General features: G+C 42.7%; 1 protein-coding gene across 13 annotated transcripts in view; it reads left to right on the plus strand.

The window, feature by feature from the left end:
• Window positions 1-15,236, plus strand: part of LOC126403239 (membrane-associated guanylate kinase, WW and PDZ domain-containing protein 1-like) — a 140,001-nt gene that overhangs the window by 55,019 nt on the left and 69,746 nt on the right. The window contains exon 1 of one of the 13 annotated variants that reach the window (XM_050065804.1): window positions 10,335-10,624. The exons of the other annotated variants lie outside the window; for them this stretch is intronic. The gene's annotated coding sequence lies outside the window, so the exon portion shown is untranslated. Of the gene's footprint in view, window positions 1-10,334; window positions 10,625-15,236 lie in introns of those variants that run through there. 13 annotated transcript variants of the gene reach the window in all.

The raw sequence follows: 15,236 nt of genomic DNA on the forward strand, positions 1-15,236 counted from the left end.
ACGTGCACTTGTAGATAAAATATAGGCCTATATTAATGAAGGTTCATTAGTACGGTTTTGTATTTCTCTGTAATGTAGCACAGTGTTAACAATGTGACTGATACTGTTCTTTATCACACCTTCAACTCAAACCATTGTGTTGCCCCGCCTTAAATATATCATTTAATAATTACATCAATATCGTAATCATGAAGGTGACTAGTCGACGAATGACGCTTAATGATGACTATTGGTCGACTAGGAAATTCTTAGTCAGGGGCAGCCTTAGTGAAAGCGAGGCTTATAAGAAACCAATCTAAACGCTGATGGTGTCATTATTCTATAGCCATCACACTGTGCAATCAACATTTTATTAATAATGATAAGTTAAAGCAAAAAGTTGTCTATTTCCACTTAAATATGGGTAAAATGCGGAAAGCTTCACTTCCTCGCGTGTTAGAGATTTCTTAAATAAGTGAAATGCCTGATGCATTCACTTCGTTGTGACTCTAAGAGTCCTCCACGAGACAAATCCAAGATGAAAGAAATTCCAGCTCACAATCCATAACCACATTTAGGCTGCAAGCTGTGATGAGGATTCACAACATTGCTAATTCATTTTTATGGGGTCAGAAGCCGAAATGTAGAGAACCACATAAGGACGGCTGATGTAGACATTACTGTATCATATCGTTTTGGAGAAACACTGTTTTAATGTGTATTAACCAATAAACCAAGACAATCCGTGGCGAAGTAATTACCTAAACACATCCATGCAGGAAGAGCTGTGTCTGATGACTCATTAATTGGAAATGTTCCACTTTTTCCAGGTTGTATGTCAAAATTTAAAAAGGTAAAATTATAAATCACTCGTAGTGATGAATCAGGAAAAGACAAGGTTGCCGTTATATATTTCTGATTGTCAAGTCCCACCAAAAGGACCAAAACAAAAATGTATCCCTCAGTATTTTCTAACTTGTCCTGAACCCATTTGTCCGTGCTGATACATCTGAGCAGGACACACATGTCCAGTTACTCAGAGAACGTGACTCAAACAGGAGTTAATAGTGTTTGTTGGGGACTATTTTCAGACATGAATTTGGTGCTTTATTGAGTATTTACAGCAGCAGGATGGTGGATGTGGGATTGACTTAAAATAAACTGTAGTGCCCACGTTCATGGTGATAAAGGAACATGTCATCCAGTGAAACAGCGTGGCTCACTGATGTGTTTTTAATGTGTTTTTAAACAATGTGGATCTATGCCACAGAGGAATAAAGCATTTCAGGCGTTAGCTACACAGAGAATATTTATAACTATGATCAGTTCTTTGTTGGTTTTGGTCTTTTTATGGACTTTGATGATATACAAGAAAAGAATGTAAGAGGCGATCACAAGAATTCTGTGTGAGGTTTATTATTCACTTTTAAAGGGCACCTATTATGCTCATTTTTCTGGTTCATACTTGTATTTGGGGTTTCTACAAGAACATGTTTACATGCTTTAATGTCAAAAAATACTTTATCTTCCTCATGCTGTTTGTGCTGGAACACCTGTAGTGTGAAAATCTCAGTTGTGGCACCTGTCGACCTAAACCTCCCTCCCGAAAAAGGCCAGTCTGCTTTGATTGGTCATTGTTTCATAGTCTTCTGTATCTCAGCATCTCTGCATCATCATAGCAGCCATCAAATGACTGTAACAGAGTTTATCTGCGCTTTCCACCATTAAAGAAAATCACCAATAAAAGCTTTTAAACTAAAATCTTCCCAAGCTAACATGTTCCAGCAGAAATGTGACTTGAAATTGAGGAGATGTTAACAACATGAGGAACCGAGATTACATGTTTTCCCTGTTAGCATCTAGCTACATGTAGCAGTGTACTTGCAGCCAGTGAATGACTGTAACAAAGTACAGCTGCACTTACTGTCAAAAAAATCACCAATAAAAGCTTCTAAATCAAAATCTTGATGATCCGACATCGAGGAGCAATTAACAATATTGGCAATCACAGCTAAATGTTTCCCTCACATGTAGCTACAGGTAGCAGTGTAGGCTACATGATGTTTATAGGCTACTTGCAGTAAAGTGCCTGGAGCTGATGACCATATGAATATAACTTATAAATACATCATGATCTGACATCATCTTGTAACAAAAGTAAAAAACATCATTGGAAACAGCATTCTAAACAGTATGAAGTCTGTCACCAAAAACGCACCAAGCAGTAAAGTGAGGGCTATGAAAAGCTGAGGCAGCTGCTCTGAGCTGAGGCTGTAAGAATCTGTGACAAAGTGTGGCCAAACTAAAACTTAGGATAGTTTAACTTTTGGTGGCGAAATACAGCGAGAGAATACCTGCAGCCAGTCAGGAGAAAAGTTGTGGTTTGGGTTAGGGGTGTGCCATATCATATCATACACGATAACACTGGTATAATTTTTCATTTGATATGAAAAATTAATATCGTGATACTCGCAATATTTCGACTCGTTGACATATTGACATGATACTGTTAGCATGGCTGAAAGCGAAATTATTACAGACTCCACAGTGGCTCCAAAAAGAGGAGCAGCTTCAGTAGTGTGGAATAAACTGTGGCGTCCTGAATGTTTTATGAACAGCCCTGGACTTCTCAGACTCTCGTACCGCTCAGAGGGAACTCATTCAGCGGCTCCTCTGGCAGCAGCACAGCATCTCTCCTCTCGTCTATCGGCGTGTGCACACTGGAGTCCGTGTCGCCAAGTGATAAAACAACAACTCAATCATGTAGGATTTTACTAAAAGAAGGAAATCACCTGTTGATTTATATATATGTAGATCCCAGGGTACATTTTTTGTATTTTGGAGCTGTTTAAATGTGTAATTTGTGGTAGATCTTATTTTGTTGCACTATAAATGTTGTATACAGAATCTGAATCTCACTCTGAGTTACTGTTGTTGTTCACAAACGCCTTTTTACTGGCTATTTAAAGGCAAACTGTAAAACTATACCACTTATTTTGTTGCAGTTATATGTGCTTAAATTAATAATAACATATTTTTTCAGTAATTTGTCACAATGTCAGGAATATTGTTATTGCAAAAATAACCACAAAAATTGTGACATTATATTAGGGCCATATCGCCCACCCCTAGTTTGGGTCAAAATGAAAGTTTCTGACTTCTGTCAGAAAGGGCTTTCTGGGAGACGGCCTACAAGGAAAACTTCTCCTATGTGTGGAGACATGTTGACCTATGTTATGGTGGGTTCACACTACAGGATATCAGCCCGATTATAGCCTGACGCAGCGTAGTACGGTGTCGGCATGGATCGTGAACGACAATGAGCGTCGTATCCATCGTTATGTGTCATGTAGTGTGTCATAGTAGACGACAACTGACGCCATGTCTGGGACACATCACGACGTCCCCACAGAAAGTCTTTTTGTCGTTTGTGACTTCTCCCGTCACAGAGCCATCTGCTGCGCTAACAACTGTACGTCAACAACACCCCAGCCTTTTAGATATTTCCTCTAGGGATGTTACCACACAGATTAAAAAGGGGAAAATGATGGAGTGAAACAATAGAGGCACTTTAGCAAACTGGTGAGTAACGTTACTCACATTAGCGTCAAGCTAGCAAAGAATGCTATTTCTTCATAATGGAAGATATGAAGTAATAAAAATAAAAAATAGGGGCTTCTACTCACCACAACTACAGAGACTACCAGCTTCATTTGAAACAGACTACATTATAAACGGGCTGTTATTCATTATTCCCTCTATATTTTTATAATTTTACTTTTAATTTGTGAAGTTTTTGCTGACAGGGATGACTTTTACATTTGTTTACCTCATAATTTGATACTTTGGCCATGTTTGATATGAACATTAGACATTGTAACACTTTATATAAAACATTAAGTAAGGAAAAGCCTAACAGATCACCTTTAAGTAATAATGCAAAATGTTTTATGTCATTACTGAGCATCTTTTATCTTTTCTTGTAATCAAAGGCAAAAATGGGCCGCAGCACAGTGCTGGTCGGTGTAACACTGAAATGTTTATACTGTTTATCCCTCCTCTTGCTCTCTGTCTTCCTTTCTTCCTGTTCCTCCCTCTCCATTCTTGGTGACCTACTATCACTGCCACCTCCTGTTTATTGTCTCTCTCACACACACACACACACACACACACACACACACACACACACACACACACACACACACACACACACACACACACACACATACGCATGCAAATGTTTTCTTGGCATGACAAGGCAGAATGACAAAGGCAGTCAAATAAAAGCCACACTTCTCGGCCCTCTGTTTCCTTTGTCTCTATGTCTCTCATCTCCCCCTCACCTCCCCCTCTCCTGAGCACATGTGTTGCTCCCTCTTGCTTGACTCGAACAGGTGCTTTTCCCTCCACCACTGGCCGAGGTGGTTTTTTTTTCCTCTCTTTTGAGGCATGTGTGTGAATGTGTGTTTATAGGACCCCCTCCCCTCCCACAAACCCTCCTCCCCTCTCCTTCATTGCCCCTCTTCTACAGATGGCCATTGTTATCATGTGCGGCAAATGTCACAACTGATAGAGAAGTCGCTCTCTCGTGGGATTCATTTCCCTCTCACGTCTACAGCTGCTGCTTGGGGATGAGGGTTATCTCGGCGTTATCCCGGCGTTTGAGCCACGGAGCGAACCAATCCTCCTCCCTCCCCCCACCTGATCTCACCCTCCCTCTCCCTCTCTGCTCTCTTCTCTGTCGTCCTCCTCTCTTCACTTCAAATCCTCCAGTGAGTGTCAGCGTCCCTGTGGCTCAGCGGTGACTGCTGCCTTCCTCTGTCTCTCTCTGTCACACTCTAGCTGCTCCCACTGTCTCCCTGCCTCTGCTGCTCTCACCCTCCATCTCCTCCTCGCTCTCTCTCACTCCCTCTTTCTCTTTCTCCCTCCCCTCCTCGCTGTCCTTCACTCCCTCGCTTCCTTGTTTTCCACTCCACTGCCGATCTCGGGGAAATCATTGTTGGAGACAAATTTCTCTGTTTGCCGCTCACACAAAGAAAGGGATTACGGCTTGATTTGCTGGCTCCAGGCTCGCTCTGCATCCAGGCAAGTGGCAGCTCCTTATTCTCTCCTCGTTCTCTCCTTCTTTTTTCCACTCTCACCGCCATCCGCCATCCGAAGCCTGTGATGTATGCATGGCAGAGAGTGTGTGTATGTGGTTGATGCTGTGTATATAGGCTAAGGGAATCAGGGAAGGTGGGGGTAGGGGTGGGAATTATGTGAGGGAAAGAGGGGCTGGCACACTCGGAGCAGGCACGTCCAACCCAGAGGGACAGATGGCCAGTAGCCCTGGTGCTTTTTCCTCTTTGGTTTTCTAATTCACCCTGCAGGCTTTGTGTAAGGCCCACTAGTACACAGACCTTCTTTTCAAGAAGCAAGAGATGGCTGCTCTCCTTAGCTAGGAGAGGGAGGGAGGGGGGTATCTGTGTGTGAAGAACGGACAGGGTATAGGAGAGGAGAGGAGGAGGAGGAAGAGGAGGAGGAGGAGGAAGAGGAGGGGGGTTGCTGTAGAGGCAGAGCAGGTTTTTAAGAGGAGGTTAGGATAGGAGAGGAGAGGAGAAGAGATGAGGAGCTGAGAGGGGGGTCATCAGCCTAGAATGCATGGAGGTCAGGTCCAGATGCTGCTCAAACAAAAGGGCTTCTCTGGGGGAACGGCAGGGGGAAGCGTGGCACTCGCCATTGTGTGTGTCGCTGCATTGCAGGGTGCTGCCGGGGAGCCTCATGCTAATGATGGCCATTCATTCTTGTAACGGATGAGTGGGCCCCAGCTTCTGTTTGCCTGCTTTTCACATACGCACGGTTCATATTTTGTTCATGTGACCAAATATCTGCTGTGTTAACACACGGTTTCGCTCCGGATACGGCGAGGGGATGGGAAAAACGATGGCTTCCAAGCTCATTGAGGAAGCTGAGCAAATATATGTTTTTGCATAGTAATGATGTATGAAGACAGGTGCAGGATCTGTGTTTGTGTGTGTGTGTTTACATGGACTATGTGTGTGTGAGGCTTATGTTTAATGCATGTGTTGGTGTTATCGTTGCCATATTTAGCGTATTTTACAGATACAGTCACAAACTGGCATCATTTGGTACCATTAGAATAAATAACATACAGGCCAAAAGGCCTGCGGATCTTCCTTCCTGTTTTAGTGTGATTGGCAAGTGGGTGGTAGGTGGCACTGGAGGCTGAGGGCTCTGACGTCGCATTTGTTATTGACAATCTCCTCAAGGCTCATTTCAAAGGCATTGTAGGGGACGCTATCCAGAAGAAACCATTACAGCAACACACCTCTGTTTCTGTTCCTGCACCTTCAGAACAAGCTGTACCCCGAGTCTGGTCTTACATCAACTTAATCAATCCTGATGAGAAACCACTGCAACTGTGAATATAAAGTGAAGCTCACAATAATATTATTGTTATTCAAAATCCCCATTCATGTTCCCTCGTCAAGCTCATGTAAGACAATCCTCCTTTGATCTTGTGAATACTCAAGTGAAGATGTGTTGACAGGATCACCCCAGAGTCACTCAGGTCAAATTAAAGTGATCACTTCCTGATTAATGAGCCACCATCAGGTCCCACAGCTGCAGAAATGCTTCATGTAGTCCTCTCTGTATGACTGCAGTTGGTGCCTGCTCACACCACAGTGACACATGAGCCAAACTGGGATCTACATGGAACAAAACCAGAGCTTGGAATTCTTAATTAAAGCAGGTGTGAATTCATTTATCCATTTACAGATTATATTTGCAACAGCCAGTCAGCCTGTCTATTTGACAGTAACACTGTCTTTGAGGTCAAGGAAATGAACTTTGCTAATTCCCTGACTGAACAAAGATTCTCTGTTGTGATCGTGTCATCTTTTACAAGACCAATCTGTGTATGAGTGTCTTGTGATGGCTTGGATGTGGATCCGCTGTGGCGGCCAGCTAGCCCACATACTGTAGCTCCAAAGTGTTTGTGAGCCACGATGCCTCCAAGCAGTGAGTGTGATGGTGCCAGATAGATCTGAAATCGGATATGCTTCAACTTTTCTCACTGAACTTTGTGTTCATGTGGATGCTCACAGTATCTGCTATGTTTCAATCATATTTACTCTTTTGGATTAGCATGCTTTTATTATCCCCGGGCTTTATTTGGTGTTTATACACAACAAACCTGCCAATCTATATCAGGAGTGCTGCTTTGACAGTGTTTTAATGCAGTTCTTGCTTGCTGTTTAAATATTTGGTTGGCAGAATAGCTAAGTAGAGCTTTAAAACACACATTACATGAATATTTTATCCTTTTGTCCACCATACTGCTGCCATTTTGTTACAGTAGGTAATCTGTAAAGGAATAGTTTGACAGTTTGCTGAGGGTTTGACAAGAAGATTAATTCAACTCTCATGTTTGTGTGCTGAAGCTACAGCTAGCATATGGTTAGCTTAGCTTAGCTTAGCTTAAAGAGTGAAAACAGAGGATAACTGCTAACACTCGTCTGTTTTTGTGTTTGTTTGTTACTCATAGTAAAACAAAACCTACAGCGGGCAAAATTATTGTTTTTAATCATGTCTTTAGACTTTTTTAGATGTATGTAGAGCCATGCTAACTGTTTCCCTCTGTTTCCAGTCCTTATGCTAAGCTATGCTAATCTGCTGACTGTAGCTTCATACTCAGTGTACGTACACAACTGTAGGCTACTTCCTAAATACATTCGCCAATGATTTCCTTCAACAAAGAAATTTGGCAGTGTGCTTTTAATGTAAAGGTTGACCCACTGTCATACAGTTATCAGGACACATTCACATTTCACAGATATAAAATCTGATGAATCATCACACCAGTATATTCTGCATGAACAGCCCAGTCGCCAGAAGAAAATGTTCCCATTGTTCATTCCTTTAGGCCACTGATATATTAGATTAGTACATTTAATATGTATTAATGTTTCAGTGATGTAGTTCTAATTACATGTATACGAGCTAGTGTCGTCATGACACTTTAATTTCCATATTCATATTTGATGCCATTTTTAAAACCACAGGGTAATTGACATTGAGAGCATACAATTTATTATTTTTTTTTGTTATAAGATGAATATTACAGGGCTGTAACCTGATGGTGGCTTTTCTTTTTCTTGGTTAGCAGCAGCAGAGAACAGCAGAATGAAAACAAGGGTGCTTTCACACCTGCCCTGTTTGGTTCAGTTCAGTCAAACTCAAGTTGGTTTGCCCCCAAAGTGCGGTTTGTTTGGGCAGGTGTGAACACAGCAATCGCACTCTGGTGCGCACCAAAACAACCGAACCAAGACCTTCTTGAAGAGGTGGTCTCGGTGCGGTTACAAATGAACTCTGGTGCAATTCGTTTGTGGTGAGAACGTGTTCTGACCTGGATCTGAACCAACTGCAGTTGCATGACACATTGTTTGGGTTAAACATGAGCATGTTACAGTCCTGGAGGATTATTAATGTGCACCTCCTCCTGTACTGCCTTAATATGCACTTTCAGCACATCCAATGCATCAAAACATTGTTTCCTAGTTGGAGCTGTGCCTCATTTTCAAACTGTATGGTTTGACTAAAATGAACAATGACAGCAATATAGTCCACGATGAGCAGCGCTAAAATCAACCTGCGTAGTTGTCCCTCCATTGTGACATTAGAAAGTGTCACATTTATCTTGCAAGTGTACTCTTCTTCAACGTTTTGTTTACTTCCTGGATTTTTCCCACATGGAAATTCTGACCAATCAAGAGCAGCTTTCTCGTGCAAGGCATTTTATCTGGTCCGCTTGTAAATGCTGCTGTGAGAACACGAACCAACTCTAGGCAATTATACAACTTTGTAAAAATATTAGTCCCTGATTCAGACCAAAGCAAGATAACTCTAGGTCTGAAAGCACCCTAAGAGAGAGTGAGTAGCTGGTACCGATGTATTGATACTAAGAAAAATTAGTTTCAAATATTCAGAATTGATATGTATCAATAAATCCATATTTTGACAACACTACTTTGACATCAGGAGGTAAAGGGGATTGTGGATGGTGTGACACCCAGGCGAGAAGGCTGTCAAGCTGCAGGTCACTTTTAGCAAGTCACTGAGCCACCCAAAGCGTGTGTATAAGCCAAAACCATTACCAAGTGTTTTTTGTGCCTAAACATAACAACCATTTATCCACAATGCTGTTGAAACATAAAGAAAAATAAAGTTTTAATATATCCGCTACATAGTAACAAACAAATATTACATATCCGTAGTTTGCAGAAACATACAATGCCAGCATTTATCCTGGCGACTGGGCCGGCATGAATGAAGGTAAAATGAGCTCTCAATTTGTGGAGTCTTACCTTGTTTGACATTGCACAATTGTACAGACGGATGTTCTGTTGATGCTGCAAACTAAGTTTAGCTTTATGATAACACAACGATGCACAATGTTGTCCTTCAGCTATTCACTAGTAACACGTCATGTTCTTAGAGTCACACTGCAAATGCTAACTGAAGTGTCCAACCACTTAGCGACAAAGGTGACTGTAAATACTCAAGGAAAACAATGACAAACAAACAATGTCGGACATATTGCTTATGTAGCATTCAACACATTTTGCTGATTCACTTAAGAGCTGCCAGTAAAGCTGCTATTCTCTAACTTTTAGCTGAGGTACAATGAGAGCATGTGGCTAAGATTGTGAACAATGTGAATCCAAACAGAAAGCTGCAGTCCTCTCCCCTCAGGGCAGCTCTGGGGTTTTGTGGTCAGGTTGCCTGGGCAGCAGTCCATGTCCATGCAGGTACAGGCCTGCACTGCCAGGTGGAAGCTTTCCTTTGGTCTGCCATTGGGCTCTTAATCTCCCTAGGTCCTAATGAAGTCCAGGCTCTCTGCTGTAGGTCCAGTCAAAGCATAGTAAACAAACCCGCAGCCAACACTGCGCTGAAAGACCTGAAACCTGGGTCATCATATTTACACATTCATACCAAGCTGGTATCTTCTACACTATACATGTATGACACAAGTACCCTCCTCCCATCTTCTTCTACATCCTGAATCCGCACCCTCATGTCCTGCTGCCCTCTACATCCTTCTTTAACCCAGCTTCACCCCTCAAGAGGTTTTCTCAGTCCTTAGACCTGCCTGAAGCTGGCTGTTTATCAGAAGGCACCATGTGTTAGGTAATGTCAAGCGTCTATATTTATGGCTAAGATAGCAGGAGAAGGGAAGACAGTGGAGAGGAAGAGAGAGAGCGAGAGGGAGGGAGGGAGGGAGAGTGGGCGGGAGTATGAAGGGGGGCTGCAGCCATTGGCCTCAGACAGGAACTGGAGTGTGAATAGCTCACAATGGCTTAGCCTCTAAGCTGGGCTGGACCTCTAATTTGCTCTGCTTGTGGAGCTTTGAAGAAAAACGGCAGCTGCCTACTCGCTGCCTGCCCGAATGAGCTCGCAAGCTGGGAGCTAGCACTCGCTCACAGACAACTGGATGATCCATGGGTGGTTTGGTTGGAAGAGGGAGAGCAGGATTCAGCCTGCTTGGATTTATCTTTTTGAATATTTCTGTGGAATAAACGTGCGGAGAGGAGAGGAGGGAAGCAGCAGCAGCAGCAGCAGCAGTGGTGTTGGTGGTGTAGAGGTAAATCTGTGACATTTACCTCTTCTCCTGGGAATGATGCCCTGGCTTCCGGGATTAGATTGGAGGGGATGTGGGTGGGGAGAATTAACAGATACATACGGAGGCAGAAACACAGAGGCAGGTGGATTTTTTTTTGAGACTGTGGGAATGAGTGCTGATGCAGATTTGTGGTGTGGTATTGATGAAGTGATGTGTTGTTCCATGTGCCTGTGATGATGGCGGTTGTGTGTGCACATATGCATGTTTGCCTGCCACATCTTTCCATCTTCCCCTCGTTCTTACCTCCCTGAGTCACCCCCTCCTCATGCTCTAGCTCTCTCCTCTCAGCTTTAAATGGAGCTCTGTCCCCCTTTTTTTCATCCCAGTTTTCTCCCAATAAACACTGGTTTCTACTAGGTGAAAAAAAACCCTGCCATCTTTTGTGCTGTGTTTTTTTTTTTTTTTTTTTTACAAGATCTCCAGCTAATGACGCTTCAGATTGCATGTGCTTGCCCAGTATTCATTTTCAGCCCCCCAACTCCCCTCCTCCCTCATTCTTCTCCCCCATATTGAAAGGGGAGAGATGGGGAGGGAGCCGGGGGAACAGCAGGAGAATAGCGGCTGGGACTCAGCTGTGAGGAGTGTTGTGGCGCGAGCTGAAAGAATGGCCTGTTGTGTTGGGCAGCAGCAGTATTGTGTGCTTGGCCTCTCTTCTCCCTCTGTCCTCTGTCCTTCTCCTCTTTAATGGGTAACTACATCATCCCTTTATTCAAACAATCACAGCGAGGAACCTGCTTCTCTTTTAAAACCAATAAAATGGGCTCTTTGATAAAGAAAGTTAGCCTTTCTGTAAATTCAGGGCTGGGTATTGTTTGAAATGTTTTAAAAACAAGTGCCAGTAAGGCCTCGTCCACACAGGGTACGAGGTATTTTTGAAGACAGAGTTTTTCCCTCATTCCTTCAGGCACTGTTTTAAAAAAAAATCTCCATCCAAATAAAGACACAAAAACACATCTGAAGCGCTGTCAGGAAATGCCAAACCAACAGGCGGAGATATAACCCTAACCCTCAAGCCACGCAAAGTGGAAGATAATGTTGGCCGGTCAGAAGCCTGGGAAAAAGCTTTTATAGGTAAGGTACGTGGAGCAGGGACCTCGTAAGGTATTCTGACGTCTGCTCCTCACTAAAGGGTTGGAGTAACTGCACATTTATATGTTAGTAAGGTTAGGACCAGCACTATTTTGGCCATGTCTGCTATTGCACGAAATGCCGTCTCATTTGTGACGCCTCACAAAGGAGATAACGACACACACTCCAACGTTACAAGCCAAAAACTCTGTTTTCCCTGTTTGAATGTCAACACTGGGACTCTGTGTGTTCTCAGCGTGTGGACGAAAGGCCAAAAGAAAGCTACATTTTCAGATATACCCACGAAAGTGCAGACACAGCCGTAGATACCTGACAACACTTTTTTAATATAGACTACTTTGAGAAATATAAACGTGTTTTTTTCTACCTAGGAGCTAAAATGATTAGTCCATTAATCATTTCGGTAGTTAACAGAAAAGTAATCTGCAACTATTTTGATAATCGGTTAATCGTTTCATCAATATTCAAGCAAACACCCCCAACATGACCTAGTTTGAGCTGTTCAAATGTAATTATCTGCGGCTTTTTTGTCAGATGTGACTGAAAACTGAATAGTTTTGGAACCTAGATGGACAAAACATAACCCTGAAGACATACCGTTTGACTTCAAAAATTGTAATGGCCATTTCTCTGACATTATTTAGCCAAAAAGACTAGTTGAGAAAATAAACTTTAGAAAAACTGATGATGAACATAATTATGAGCCCTAAACTAAAAAGCCAGTGGTCTTAAACATTCAATGTTAAACCCAATTAATCATGAACCAAATTGTGTAAAAAATACTAACATTTAAATTCAACCAGGAACTGCCTGATAAAAGAATAAGAAAATCTAAGTCCAGACTTTTCATACTTGACATTTTTTGCTTTCGACATGGTTCCAAAAAGTGTTCATACATAGCCTACATGTGCCGCTTTTGTCAAACAGCAGATTTACTTGACAAAAGAATCTTGCAGTAACTTGTTCTGTTTAATAGCGAAGGTAATTTGAAAGTGCTTTTGCATTTGTGTTTCATTGTGGGAGGCGAGAAGAAGCACTGTAGCTCTCTGGTGAAGCTTCCCCAACCCCGTGGCAGTTAATTGAACTTACTACAGCATGGCGTGCTCTTAGCAGCACCTCGGCCCCTGATAGGATCTGGAGTGGGGCTGCTATTTGCTTAATCATTAATCTGAGGGCCTCCGCTACATTGATTCTCTCTCCGTTCCCCTTCATAAATCATTATGGGCCAGCAATCCCTTTAATGGGGGATGGAAGTGCTGATTGAACACAGCCACGGCACTCCGGACGTAATACTCACCTTGGTCTCCGGGTCAGCTGATCAGAAAACAGGTCCAGTACCTGTCCATCTCAGTTGCTGCAGACTTCTGCAGCCTTCGAGCATAAAGATGGAGTGACACGTCGTTTAATTAAAGGAATTTTAACCCATGTTCAGACCAAATATTGCGTTATATTCCATATTAGTCATATTAGCATCACTAAAAAGATGCATCCCGCTGACTCCGTAATGGATGCAAATGGCCATCTCGCCATAGTTTGTGGTTGAGACGCTCCCATCATCTGACCAGTGTATTAAGGGACTACTTGTGTAGATGAGGCCTTAAAGTGCTGCCTCAATCAATGCAGCTCCGGTAATTGGCTTAGAGGCCCAAGAGAGTTCCCTGCTAACTCCCTGTGTGACTGTTGGCCTTCTCTGCCCCTCCCCTGCTCTGTCTGCTCTGAGATATGTACGTAATTTCTTCTCACGTCACCCCTCAGCCTCTGTTTTCATAACACACACTTCCCCATCAACACAGAGCGTGTGTTTACGCTGGAAACACACCCCAATTTATGCTGTAGCTACAGCTTCTTGTGTTGTGGACAGGAAAGTTACAAGCTAAGCAGATATCTCAGATATGATATTTGATGTGGCATTATATTTTCACTTTAATTTAAGATGTAATCCACCTGCTGCTTGTTATTATGTGCACAGTTTACAGTCCCAGGCCAGTAGTTTGATTATTGTCGTTATATTTTGATGGAATTTTTACCCAGTGGCATTTGATGCTTTTCATATTTACCATGCAAACATACACCTGCAGGTTAATTTACTAATGCAACCTGCAAGATTTGGAAATGTATTTTTGTGACCACAGTTTAACCTTAAAGACTTAAGCATTTATTCATAAGAACTTACCTTTTTTAATGTAAACATTTTGGGGTATGTTTATGATTGCCACTTTACAGTTTCAGTCACATTACTTGTTGTTTGTTAGTGATGCCTTCCCCCTGCACGTGGGTAATGTGACTGATTGCAAAATCCACAGCCACTCCTACTTAAGAGGGCTTCTCTTTGTCACACAATTAGTCCAGTTTCCGAATTGTCACAGTATTAAAATCCTTATTGTTGCAAGTTAGACTGTGTGCGGGAGTTTGTCTACAGTTTACAGTCCCACTGTTGCACTAATCTCCCTCTCAGGTCAGTTGGAAGTCGCTTGGTCTCGTGTGTTCTCCCCCCCATCAAGCTCAAACTCGTAACCAGCAGGGGTTAAAAACAGCAGATGTTTGGCTGAACCGGTGTGTGTGTCTACGTGTGTGTGTATGTCTGTGTTAGACAATGAGTGGAAGCTCCCCAGACCATCAACAGCAGGAAGGCGATTGAGGGTATCAGATGTCAGAATGCTGTCAGACCCGCTGTCTTTTGTTAACACACAGGAGGACGTTTCTTCACCTGGATTTGTGCTTGCGTGTGTGGTTGCGGTCGCAGCGATGTTTGCTTTGACTGTCTTGTTTGTGGACATAATCATAAGCAGTTTGTGTCTCTGATGACGAGTGGTGGAGGAGTAAAGATCAAACAGGAGGTCGTGTGGGTGTGGAGGTGGAGAGACGCTGAGGTTGTCTTGGCCTCAGGTAACAGCGAACCGAACTGACCCAGGGGTCACGACAGGACATCAGATGGGCTGCAGAGGATGTAGAGATAGATATCACCCTGACTCTGACATCCTGCACTTCACTTCTTTGTTTGTTTGCACAATAAGAGATGGAAACATAAAATGTAAAGAGTCAGAGTAGATTAAAAGTACACTTCTAAACACTTCATTCTCACTCTGTAGCCTCTACACAAGCTACATTTTGTTTTTAGAAAATATGAAACACTATGACACGTTTGTATTTTTGACTTCTGAAGCATGCTCCAAATTGCACACAAAAGCAATCCAGTGCTATCAAGAGACTGTATTGTCAGTAGAAAATCTGCAGTGTGTGAGGGGAAACAATAGCGTCAAACAGTCTGCAGACATCCAAGTGTCAGATTCAGGGTTCACTTTCAGGCTACAAATAAAGTCCAGGTTAAGGTTACTGTTAGTCTGTGCAGATTAAGTAAATATAGGAGTGTGTTGTTGCTACTTCAGCCAACCAGGTGCTCAGCTAACAAAGGACCAAATGTGAAAAGGCAACATGGCAACAGAGATTAAGTACAGTGACAGAAGCACTGTTAACATGTACTCCC

Source organism: Epinephelus moara, chromosome 16 (assembly GCF_006386435.1).
Source record: "Epinephelus moara isolate mb chromosome 16, YSFRI_EMoa_1.0, whole genome shotgun sequence".
Lineage (NCBI taxonomy): Eukaryota > Metazoa > Chordata > Actinopteri > Perciformes > Serranidae > Epinephelus > Epinephelus moara.